Raw genomic sequence first — 13383 nt, 5'->3', positions numbered from 1 at the left:
CGCTAATTAGCGACCGCCTGGGCAGTCGCTAATTAGCGACCGTCATCAACAGTCGCTAATTAGCGACTGCCTAGGCGGTCGCTAATTGCCTTGGCAGTCGCTAATTAGCGACCGTTTTCAAGCGCAACCTGTTTTTACTTCTTTGTACTCCCATCTGAAATACTACTTGAAAGTCCATATTCAACTCAAAGAAGAAGGAAGCAACCGTTTCACAGACCCTACTCTTGAAAGCTTTTTTCTTTTAATTAATTGATATTATTAAGATATGAAATAATGCAAATACAATACTTCTTTTATTAAGGCAAACAAATTAATCAATTTAATTATTATTGATAATAAATGTAGATACAAGTGAAAAAATAATTTGAGAACTAAATTCTAGTATACTTAGAACAAAATCTAATACAAATCTCATATAATTACATGTACACTAGTTTAAACTCCGCAACAAAAATCTGGAACAAATGGGCTTATGATAACACGATTTGCCCCTTGCTGGACACACAAATCAAAAGCATCTTTTATAGATGGATCTGCCAATTCCTGAACAATGAGAAAAGACAAAACATGGTTAGGAATCAAGATGACAAGCTCAGTGTAAAACAGCAAAGTACCAGAATTAGAATATAGAAATGCATGTACAATTAACAAGCAAACTTAATTCTAAAGTTTGGGTGTAGATATAAATGAATAGCGAATTTCATTGAAAGTTCTAAGTGATGACCAAGTATCAGTCCGCCATATTCCTCAACACACTAGAAAGCTAATGAGATGTTAGCTGCCAAGTCCACTCAGCAATTTCATCTCCATTTGCAAAATAAATAGCATTACAATGTAATAATTAACAAGGTAATTACCATATGAGCAGGCTCAACAATGGGGTATCCAGTTCTGCTTTTAAACATTAGCACAAATTCATCTGCAGTATATGAGTAAGCACACTTATATAATAACTAGAGTATAAAAATAGTTGCAACAATACCCCCCCCCCTTTCAAAGGATACATGTACAAAGAAAAAAAAAACATAGAAGCATTACTCGGTAAGATATTAGACTCTTTCCGGCGAGATCCGTGATCCACGATAATCACACCATCCTTCTGACCCACACCAAAGGCACCCTCATGCACGCTTTTCTGATCCATAGGAAAGCACAAGCTTGGTGACAGGCGCTTAAGTTGAATACTTTTTGGTGGTTTAAAAATTCGAGGTGCAACTTCTGTACGACTTCCTTTTGCTGTTGGTAAAGACACCGGGCTGACCACCACAGAAGAAATAAAACAAGGTGATAAGAAAGTGAAATTATTTGGATAGGAAATGAAGAGTGGCTATGTTAAAGTGTCTCAAAATTTAATACTTTTGAAGGTGAACCCACTGGTTACAGGATAAATACCTTAACGACATTTAAGCTGCTGTTAATCCTGCTTATCATTTATTCATCAGCTGGGAAGAGAAAAAGAATGTATAACATCAAACTTACATAACTCCCTAGAAGAGAGGCCAAACATTATTTAGCCAGCCAACAAAACAAAATTCTGGTACAAGCTCAACAGGATCAAATTAATTAGTTCAATACCAACCCTAAGTTCAATGGGAATGAGGCAACTATCCTCTTAAACCTAGTAAATACCAAGGTGTCACATCCAATTTACTCAAAGACACCAACCGCATCAATCAGAACATTCAAATTTAGATAACCAAGTGGCAGTGATTAGAGCACAAAAATCACCACAAATCAGAATGAGAAGAAGAATATGATAAAGCAAAATATAGCATATCATTAACTCCAATATTTTTTTAACTCAGCAGGTAAGAGATCAAAGATCAATTCAATCCACAGTCCACTATGCAGTTCATCAATCGCAAAAAACACCAAAAGGATACGCAAGTCAATGTAAACAAGAAATTGGACAGGACACGACGATAGTTCCATTCCACGGTCAAACCCCACCCACCCGGCCACCCCCCACCAACCCCCCTTCCCCCAAAAAAAAAGAAAAGAATGGACCCAAAATCTTATTGCTTCAGTCACAGAAATATTGTTTCAATGAGCACCTAAAACATAACACATCATCATGAAGCCATTCCTAGTAAGAAGTATACACCGATTTGTGAAACACCTGATGGAAGATCTAACCCCATAAAGTCCAAAGCTTTCTCCTCAAGCTTATCATAATCAATATACCCATGAGTTAAATGTCCACCTAATGGAAGATCTAACCCCATAATTCTATCATGTGGGTTTAAAACTGCTGTATATACGCAATATTTGCTGGACTACACCCCATTTTTCTAGGTTTAATCTGTAACATTCAAGTGCTCTTGATCAATGTGTTCATTAAATAACGATTTCCGGGCATACCCTCTGAGTATTTGTTGTTAAAGGACTTCCTAAAGCTTGAATTACTGCAAAATATGTGAAATTTTCTGACGCAATAAGTTCAATTCCTCTACATTGACGACAGTTTTCTTTTTCAATGAGAAAAAAAAAAAACATACGAAAAAATAAGGATTCGAAATTACAAATAGAAAAAAGAGAGGATAAATATGGGGTTTTGAAGGAGAATTGAGAAATTAACAAAAAGAAACTAGATCTGAAACAACCCACATAAAAAACCCAAAAAAATCACTAACCCTAAAACGAAAACCTGCGACATTGGCTCAGAAATCGATCGAACCTCCTTCAAATAAGAGAAAGTGCGGGCTAGAGTTGTGCTTCTTTGATCCTCACACGCCACAAATGCAAAACCTTTGGACTTTCGCCATATCTTCAAAGAATTCAATCAAAAAACAATAAATTACTAAACGAATTGAAAATTTGACTAAACAGATAAATTAACGAAAAAAATTGAAACAGATGATTTCGTACTGGGCAAAGACAACAAGAAGATCGCCTTCAGTGAGATCGTAAGGTGCCGCCGACGAAAACATAAGCAGAATGGTGAGAGAGAAAAAAATAGATAAGAACTTAGAGATAGGGTTGGAAATAAGTGGGTCGTGATTTTTGTTGATGACCATTGAATACCGTCCGTTAAGGTAGACGGTAAACTTGTACAACGGACGGTAATTACCGTCCGTTCAAAAGTCGGACGCTAATTCTATAAAAGCGGATGCTAATTAGCGTCCGTCCAAAAACGGACACTACTTTTATAAAAACGGACGCTAATTTGCGTCTGATTGGGCCGGACGGTAAAGTCAGACGCTAAAAGCGCGCATTCTTGTTGTGTCAGTGTCATAAATGTAGAGCTGAAGGAACCGAGGACGATCATTTGAGTTCAAAGGCAGAAGACCGCCTATGCGGTGGTAAATAGACATTTGAGCGCGATATGTGTACACCCCCTTGACGTGCATTGGCCGATTCATCATCTATTTCTACTCCCATTGAAGTGAACGCGAAGACATGATTATACTTACGGATGTTCTCTCTGAAATGAATCCCGTTATCCGATTGATCCGAGAATAGGTCAAGTAAATCAGTCGACAAAGGTAACTCAGGTAGATTGACCTTTCCATTTAAGCAGAAAAGTTCGGGAGATTCAGATCTAAACAGGCGTGCTTGACAATGTGGACACGTTGTCATTGTAGGCGAATTGAATATAGGCACCCCTTGTGACTCGGTATAATTTCTTGCACAATTTCGATAACCATGTCTCCCCACTTTCCAAACCCTTACATCATCAGAGATGAGACTGATATGTTGTTCGCATGGGATCTATTGATGTTACCGATTTCAAAGAATGGATCAGGCAAACAACTTTCTCTCTCAATCTCAGCTAAGCGTGGAATGTCTCTTGCATCGGTTATGAGTTCCAACATATCTACATTTGTTCTACTACTTTCTCCTACACAAAAGGTTCGACTGGGCAAGTTGCATCCATTTGGTAAGTCCCCGTAACTTTCATTGGGCATTTGAATATGATTCTCAACATCGGCCCGTGTGTCAACTGAACGGAGTTCACCAATGGGGTGTGCTGCATAATTGAGAAGGTTTATATTTGATGAGTACATTAAATGGTGTTGTGTGTATTATCACTTTTAATCTATTTACTTTAAAGCTCTTACAATCGTGTATTTCGCATCCATCTCCATTGACAATATGATTGTAGTTAGTAATGTCTGTCATGGGTCTTCTAAGTTCTGAAGAGTTGGAATCATCGTCACGATTTTGAATCATGTTGTGGCCTTGTGCAGATGTTGCTTTAGCTCGACTTCCTTGAAAAGCAACGACATTTTCTTCACATCCACGGGCATATTCAGATCGTCTTTTTGCATTCACGTGTCCTCTTTGTTCAGGTGTGAATGATTGTCTGTGACGTCTTTTCCTATCACTCCATTTCCTCCTTTGTTGTTGAACTTTTTGTGCTTCATTTTCATCCATTACGAAACTACATAACATATCTTAACTTTGTTATTGAGATATACGAAATGCTATTATTAATTTTAGAACTTATCCCTTTATATGTAATTTTCATATAACTTTAGTTCAGTTATATTTTGTTACTTTTTTGTATGTAATTTTCATATAACTTTAGTTAAGTTCGTTTAGTTCAATTAAGTTGTGTTATGCCGAAGAGAACAAACATTTCATATAGTTTATATTCAACAATAATTAGTGATATAATTTCTAAGTTTCCAACAATGAGTTGATACTTGAAAATGATTTTTTGGTTAATCGTAGAAACTAACTATAAGTAATATACGAAATGCTGTTATTAATTTAGAGTAATCCTTTTATATGTAGATTAATATTTTATAATTGTGTTCTGTTACTTTTTTAGAATGTAATTTTCATCTATGTTTTTTTTTAGATATAGACACCTATAAATTTAAATCTTTGCATAACTAATAATTTTGAGGTTTAATAATTTCACTTATAATTTAGTTCACAATCATTAGTGAATATAATTTCTAAGTATCTAAGAATGAGTTGAGAGTCGAAAATTTATTATTTTATAAATCTAATTATCTACCTGTAATTAATGTTTACGTAATAATAAACTAATTTTTAAAAGTTGTTGATATCCTTGTTGTATAAATTTCATAGAACTACCTTTCAACATATGGACACCTATAAATTCTTATATATTTTTTTGTGTCCTATCTCTATTGAGTCTTGACGTATAAAACAGGGATAATAGTTGGAAAAGTATAACATACAAAGGTAAAGCAGACATTTCAATAATACAATAATATGATACCAATATACATGGAAAGACTCAAGGGTGTGATGTAATGATTTCTACATTAACAATAGAGATTTAGCATGCTCAAAGTAATATAATAGAGATTTAGCATGGTCAAAGTAATATGGCAGATATTTAGCATGCTCAATTTGATACCAAATCACATTGCAATGTGATGTAGATAAACTTATATCATGTTACAATCCCTGCCGTATAGCAGATAAACTAATGTTGTAGTCCCCCACTACCCCTTACATAAAATCAAACTTATACCCAGTTTGAAAATAAGTGTAAAAATCTCTCATTTATTATTTTAGCATATTCACTCTCTTTCTCTCTCTAAATATGCATTCACTCTCTTCAAATATGCAATCAATCTGCTATGTTCATCCATCATTTTATCTCACTCACTCTCTCTAAATATCCATCTTCATCCATCATTTTATCTCTCTCTCTCTCTAAATATCCATCTTCATCCATCATTTTATCTCTCTCTAAATATCCATCTCTAAATATATTGAAGGTGTAGCAAAAATAAATTGGAGAAGAAATTCAGTAAATGTCGAATGCAATTGAGCAGGTGAGTTTGAAGTAGTTTCATTTTTTTTTTTTTGCATGCAACATGTTCGAAAATCTGTAAGTTTATTGTAGATTGTTACTGTTTTGAGATTATTTTTTTTTTGCATGCAACAGTGGTTGATGAGTTTTTATTTTTTGAAAGTTCATTAAAAATTTGTAGTTTGGTCGAACTAAAATTAGTTTATGCGAATTGAAAAAAATTATTTTTTCGGATTGAAAAACTATAGATCTATATGAAATTGGTTGATGGAAAATATTTGTATTTTCGAATTGAATGTTCATAAAAAAAATTAGTTTTTTCGAACCAAAAATAATTTTTCGAACAAAAAATAGTTTTTTGAAATTGAAAAAATCAGTTTTTTTCGAAATGAAAAAAAGTGGTTGATGGAAAATATTTGTTTTTTTCATTAAAAAAAATTAGTTTTTTCGAACAGAAATTATTATTTTCAAAATGAAAAAATCAGTTTTTTCGAATTGAAAAATTCAGTGATTTCGATTTTAAAAAATCAGTTTGTTTTCTAATTGAAAAAAAGTAGTAAAGTTAGTTTTTAAAAAATATCTACATGAAATTGGTTGATGGAGAAATTAATTTTTTCAACTTCGCAAAATCAGTTTTTTTCGAAATGATAAAAATCTGCTTTTTCAAATTGGAAAAAGTAGTAAAGTTAGTTTTAAAAAAAAATAAATGTATGGTTGGTGGAAAATATTTGTATTTGCGAATTGAATGTTCATAAAAAAAAATTAGTTTTTTCGAACAATCACTTTTTTCTAATTGAAAAAATCTTCTTTTTTGGGCTGACTACTATTATTTTTCGAATTAAAAGAAATCTATAAAATGAATTATTTGGAGTTTTTTTTTATATATACAAAACGCACATTGTAAATTTATAATGGACATATTTTTTTTAGATAGAGTTTGTTAGTAGTAAAGTTTTTTGTTTTAAGAATTAAATTTGGTTTTTAGAATGGAAAGAAATCTTTAAAATGAATTATACTGATTTGCAATTGCAAACATACCTTTTCCCTTGTTTCTTGATTGACCTTGCAAGTGGTGTTTTATTCTGGTTGATGGTACTTCGTCCACAGTTGCCCTCTTCTTCTGTCGAGAAAAATAACATTATCACATTAAATTATAAAAAACAAAATCCTTATAATGTATATTTGTTGATTGTAAACAAATTAATGTTATATATCTCTATTTGATTACCTGTTCTTGGTGCAATCTATATTCTAATATCTTGGATATTTTGCTTGTTTTTTTTGTGAACTGAATTAAAATGGAGATTATGCGAAAGGAGAAAGGAGAAAGGAGAAGAAGACTAATTGAGAAAGTGATTTCAGTTTACGTGGGTGAAGACTTGTAATTAATTTTTTGAAATTCCTGTTGCAACTGTCGGGCAGTTACTAATTTGTACACGTTCTTTTTTTTTTCTGAATTGTTTGTATTTGTTTTTTTGAACCAATTAGTGATTTTTTTTTTTTAGTATTCTGTCATAGAGGATAAAATGGGTATTTTGTAAATTTGGTGTCCTACCCCTCTTCCCATATAGAATAGAGATTTTGCCACAATTAACTCCTAACCCTAAAAACTAAACCCTAATCTAAATACTAACCCTAAAATCTAAACCCTAATCCTTAACCCTAAGCCCAGCCCAGCCCAGCCCTTCCCCCTCCCCCTCCACCATCTCCCCACCCCTCCCCCGCCGCAGCCGCCAAACCCTCCCCCTCCCTCTACCGCAACCCCGCCAACCCCTCCCCCTCCGATCCCTCTGCCGCAACCCCCACCCCCTCTCCCTCCCCTTCCCTCTGCCGCAACCCTGCCAACCCCTCCTCTTCCCTCTGCTGCAACCCCCACCCCCCGTAGCCCAGAAATTCGAACCACAACACTGACGCAGCAGTGGAGCGAGCGGAGGAGAGAATTTCCGGCGAAGCCAGTGTGGTGCGACGCGACACTGACGCAGTAGTGCAGCAACGTAGGGAGTGGTGCAGCGAATTGAAGGGGATGGTGCAGCGAAGAAATAGAGGAGAGAGAATCTCCGACAAGCCTGGCAAATCGCCGGCGAATTGAAGGGGATGGTGCAACCACGAAATAGAGGAGAGAGAATCTTCGACAAGCCTGGCAAATCGCCAGCGAATTGAAGGGGATGGTGCAGCGAGGTCGGCGAAGAGAGAAGAATAAGGGAAAGGGGTTGGCAGAGGGAAGGGGGCTGCGGCGGAGGGGGATTGGGAGGGGGATGTGTGGGGGTGCTGCACCGGTGAACGAAGAGGGGAGGGGAGTGGTGCTGCGCCGGTGGGGGAGGGGAGGGGGAGGGGTTGGGGTTGGGGTTGGGGAGCGCCGGTGGGGGAAGGGGAGGGTGGGGGCTGGGGCGGGGGAGGGGGCTGGGGTGGGGGAAGGGGCTGGTGTAGGGGAGGGGGTGGGTTAGGGTTTACATTTTAAGGTTAGGTTTAAATTTTAGGGATTAGGGTTCAAATTAGGGTTAGTAAATAGTGATGGCAAAATCGTAAATAAAACAAACGGCAACCTAACGTCCGTTAGAAAAAGGGTATATGGTGCACAAAAATGAAAAGTCATGGGTATATGGTGAATTGTTGAAACATTAAGGGTATATTGTGAATTTGTTGATTTGTCGGGGGTATTTGGTGAAAAAACCGTAAATTAAATTAGAGCAAATTCTAGAGCTGAAAATTATCACTTACTCCTTCAAAAATTTCCGTTCAAATTACTATATGTAAGCTATAAATTGAATTAACAGTTTTTTCACCAAATACCTATGTGTAATTCTAAAATTCATTTGGTATCCTTATAGTTTGAAAAATACACCAGTTATCCTTACTATTTTAATAAAATCCACGAAATGTCCTTAATAACTAACGGTATCAAGTTTTCATTAATAATTAACCCTAATTAAGCACTGTAACCCCTAACCCTGTAACACCTAATCCCAATCCTAATGCACTAACCTCCCCCAACTATCACTACCTCCCCCCTCCACATTGCCCCCCTCCCCCAGTCCTACAACCCCTTCCCCACCCAAATAGAATTCCACGACACGCTTTCCTATGCCATCATATTACGAAATACTTCTGAAAACTCTCTCTACCTGCAAACACTTCACATATTCAAACACTTTTAATTTCCATTAAATCTCCATTCAAGTTTCAAGATTGTTTCTCCTACAGATCGTTATTCAAGACATGCACGGGTGACAAAATGTATAATTTTCGATGGTCAATTCCAACTTATTTCTTATTTTACTAACAACTTACTTTTATAATGTAGATTGTTAAGGAAATTAATGCTCTGTTGTATACATATACAAAGGGATCCGAATCGGACCTAAATGGAAATGACATGAAAAGTCTTTTTCAAAACCTAGCATTAAGGGCGTTACGACAATATACGAGAGGAATGGAGAAAAACTCGTGATTGGTGTGGAGAAGAAGATCTGTTTATGATATAGTTCAAAAAAGAGTCGTCTCATTTTCTTACTTCTTCCTTCCTTCTAATTCATTCACTTCAAGGCTGGTTCTGAACGCTGCGTAACATCATCTTCAACCAACCTCTACCGTACGTACAGAAAAGTCACAATATTAAGAAGCAAAGTCCAAGAATGAAGAAGGGGTAAAATGACTGAATGAATACGAGCTGTGGCTAATACCCGAGGCATAAAAGAAGCATTTTTACGCACTAGTAGAAAAATGACGATTTGTGTCACCCCATTTGCGTCGCATGAAAGGCAAAACGACGCAATAACTTAATTTGCGTCGCACGTAGAGAGGAGTGCGACACACAACATGGGTGCATAAGCACCAGATACGCCCCATTTGTGTCGCACATGCCTTAGGTGCGTTGCAAAAGCCAAATGTGCATCGGATTGCTTGACTCATGCGACGCAAATCATCTCTACCTTAAAAAAATTGAAACTATCTGTGTCGCACGTCTTTTAGGTGCGTTGCAAAAGACCCAATTTGCATCGCAACATTCAATGTGCGACGCACATATTAAGGCCACGAGGCCCAGCTCACGACGCACATATTCAATGCACGCAGCCACGCACCTTTCATTTCTCCCTCTCCCTCCCTCACTCAACCCTAATGTCGCTGAACATATCTCCTTTCATTTCTCAGCCGCTTCTCTTCAAACCCCAACAACTTCGAACACATCTCCCTTTCATTTCTTAGACGCAGATAACCTTTCATTTCTCAGCCGCTTCTCTTCAAACTCCGCCGCTTCTCTTCAAACTCCGCCGCTTCTCACTCCACCGCTTCTCCCAATTTGCATCTCTCTTCATTTCTGGCGAACGAACGACGAGGGCAATGAACGAAAATGAAAAAAACTCCGCCACTTCTCACTCCTTTTCGTTTGTTCTCATGCGACTTCTCAGATGTGTCATTGAAGATCTCATTTTTCATTCAATTTCGTGAACTGCATACGTGAATAAGGTAACTTGTCTAGTTTTTCTTTTTCTTTTTTTTTTCGCCTGTCTTAATTTGTCGTTATTTGTCATTTTTTCCAGATCTGTTTGAAGATCTCGTTTTTTTTATTTTCGTCTCAACATTTCTTCGCTTTCTTCATCAACTCAACAAAAAAAAAGTAGACATTTTTCAGTTTGAATTTCCATAAAATTTGACAAAGAACAGCTGAAGAGGAGCGAGAAGATAATTGAAGAAGAAGAATTTTTTTTGGAAATTCGAATTTCTTCGCTTTTTAGATCTGATTTTGTTTTTTCAGGTTCAATTTTTTATCTTTGTTTTGTATTATTTAGATCTGATAAAGAACTAGAAAGAAGAAAAATAATATTTTATTTTCGTTCAATTTTTAGATTCAATTTAGTTTTATTTTTGTTCAATTTTTAGGTTCAATTTCGTCTGTATTATTTTCGTTCAATTCATGTGTTTCATTCTGTTTTGACATTTTGTATTTAATTCATGTTTGGGTTTTTATGGAATCTCAAGGAAGATGAACGACGTTGAACTGTTGAAGTGGTGATTATATATAAATTTTTTTGTTATCTTATGTTAATTACTACTTTATTATGATTACCGTTTTTCTTATATATACACCGTTTGTTTTTGTTGTATTTAAATCGATCTTGTATTAAATGTATTTTGATTTTGGGTTTCTAGATTTAATTATCATCATCTTTTATGAAGTATATATATTATATATACACATGGGTAGAGTAAAATTCTATGATTTTTTGTGTATAAATCTTGATGTTCTTGAAATTGTGGGTGCTTAACTGCTTGCTTATGTTTTCTAATTTTAATATGTGTTATTTAGGGTGATAAAGATGATAATGTTTGTTTAAGATAATGTACAGATGATGAAAATCAAAATCTTTTAGGTTTAATTAGAACTCTCAAGGATCTACCTACTAAATGTGGGTGCTTAACTGTACTTTGAAGCTTTTAAAGCCTTGAGATTGAATTTTAATTATATGAAAAAGCCAGTGAAATGGTGAATTGATTTTCTTTTTTTTTTTTTTTGAAAAATGAACCATTTGCGTTGGATGTGGCCCAAAATCCGACGCAAATCGTACTTTTTTTTTAAAAAAAATGACACATATGCGTCGCAGATAGCCAAAGGTGCGACGCAGATGAGTGATTTGCGTCGCACCTTCGCTATGTGCGACGCAAATTCCCCTTCTTTGTTGGGCTGGGAAAGCCATCTGCGTCTCACCGTATACAACGTGCGACGCAAATAGCTAAACGATCTGCGTCGTTTCTGCATACGACGCAGATCTACTATAGGTCATTTGCGTCGAGACCTGTGTCGTCGGACCCAAGTCCGACGGAAATAGGGGTCTCAGGTCCGACGCAAATCGACCTTTTTCTACTAGTGACGGGATCCCGAAACCACCAGCCACCCCGACCTAATTCATGATGAGCCCACCAACTTCCTGGCAAGATGCCTACGGTTAAAAAGCACCGACATGTCAAGATCCAAGCAACCAGTCCCCTTATCGACATTAAGTATTTAACTCTTCTTCCTTTTCTTTTATATTTTTCTAAAAAGAAAGAATGTCGTGCTTAATGTCGATATCATTTACATGCTTCTGGGGGACATTATAAAAGCTATACTCCTCGATACTACTGCCGCGCTCAATGCGACAAAGCCAACGAATATAACAATGAACCTCGGCTAAGGAAGCGTCGGGGTCCATACCACGCAATGCTTTCGGAGTTACTATAATATTAGTAACAATATGACGGAAAGCCTCCTCCGGAGGAATTCTTTCCGTTATCTCCGGAAAGACATTCTGTGCCTCTAAAAATTTAGCATGAATCCGGGAATTGCCAGTATCTTTATTTCTATTTCGTTCTTCTTTTCTATCACCCATAGAAGTTCTGGGCCATCTATATTCTCGGCCTCCGTTAATAAGTTCGAGATACTTGCTGTTGGGGAAGGCAATTCAAATATTACGTTTCCTCCCCAGCACAATGGGAGATGGTAAAAGTAACGGGATTATCCCAACCAAAATACTTATATGAGTTTTGGCCGGTAAAACCGCTCTATTCCCACTTCTAATAAGCGTATTCGAGTCAATTCTGCCCAACCTAAATTGCCAGTTGGTTCTTAACCAATCATCCAGAAAGCATAGGAGTCTTTGGGCATAAGAATTGCCTGGGCCGAGTTGTAACACCTCCAAATTACTCATTTTTAAATAAATGATTTAATATATAATATTTGAGTAATTTAGGAGTATAGCCGCCACGTGACTAAGACGCTTTCGGCAACCAACTACTAACTAACTAAATAACTTGCAAAGGAAGACTTTAACAACTTTAACCAAAATAATAGTACTTTTTTTTATTAATGAAAGTAAATATTATCTCAAAATAAATAAAACACCCTAATCTAGGTGAAGATCCCCTTCCTAGTATGCTCCCACGCACCTACAAAATTCACCTGCAAAACTGCTTATCAAAAGGTAAACAGGGAAAATCCAAATAAGGAAATACGCGTCAGTATAAAACTAAGTACGAAATTTACTAGATAAGTAACACATTTGTTAGATCATAACAATTTACATTTCGAAAACTCCATCACTAATAATTTAATAATAACTCTTTAAGAATAAACTATTTCCAAATACTTTAACTAATAATTCAAGAATAACCTTTAAGAACAAACTCTTTCCAAATAACTTGGATAGAAAATAATCTTGAAAACAATTTCTCTTCTTATTTTCCCTTCCTTTTCCTAAGTTTGCACACCCCCAAACTAGTCATCTCATCACGGATCTATATCAAGGGATAACAATGATTGCTAACAAGTGGACTTTGAAGCATGAACCCTTCTTGATGTTAATCAAGCGTTAATAATAATAATAATAATAATAATAATAATAATAATAATAATAATAATAATAATAATAATAATAATAATAATAATAATAATAATAATAATAATAATAATAATAATAATATATAATAATAATAAATAATAATAATAATAATAATAATAATAATAATAATAATAATAATAATAATAATAATAATAATAATAATAATAATAATAATAATAATAATAATATGACTTGTAATTCATCAATAAATCTCCTTTTCTCTTAAATAACTTTTTGAACATTCAAAGTTCATAAAAATCAATCAAACCA

General features: G+C 35.5%; 1 long non-coding RNA gene across 2 annotated transcripts; it reads right to left on the bottom strand.

Annotated features, from left to right (window-relative positions):
* Positions 1 to 271: 271 nt before the first annotated feature.
* LOC125498945 (uncharacterized) lies at positions 272 to 3220 on the bottom strand. 2 transcript variants are annotated; one of them, XR_007275541.2, is made up of 5 exons: positions 2869 to 3211; positions 2634 to 2767; positions 1393 to 1442; positions 858 to 1256; positions 272 to 543 (listed from the first exon to the last, which is right to left on the bottom strand). It is a non-coding gene; the product is annotated as an uncharacterized LOC125498945 (long non-coding RNA). The 2 variants fall into 2 exon arrangements; XR_008969702.1 differs by having other exon boundaries at positions 272 to 1256; positions 2869 to 3220.
* Positions 3221 to 13383: the final 10163 nt, after the last annotated feature.

This window comes from Beta vulgaris, chromosome 6, assembly GCF_026745355.1.
Source record: "Beta vulgaris subsp. vulgaris cultivar EL10 chromosome 6, EL10.2, whole genome shotgun sequence".
Lineage (NCBI taxonomy): Eukaryota > Viridiplantae > Streptophyta > Magnoliopsida > Caryophyllales > Amaranthaceae > Beta > Beta vulgaris.
The sequence above is the reverse complement of the archived record's forward strand: the minus strand, read 5'-3'. Positions and strand labels throughout refer to the sequence as shown.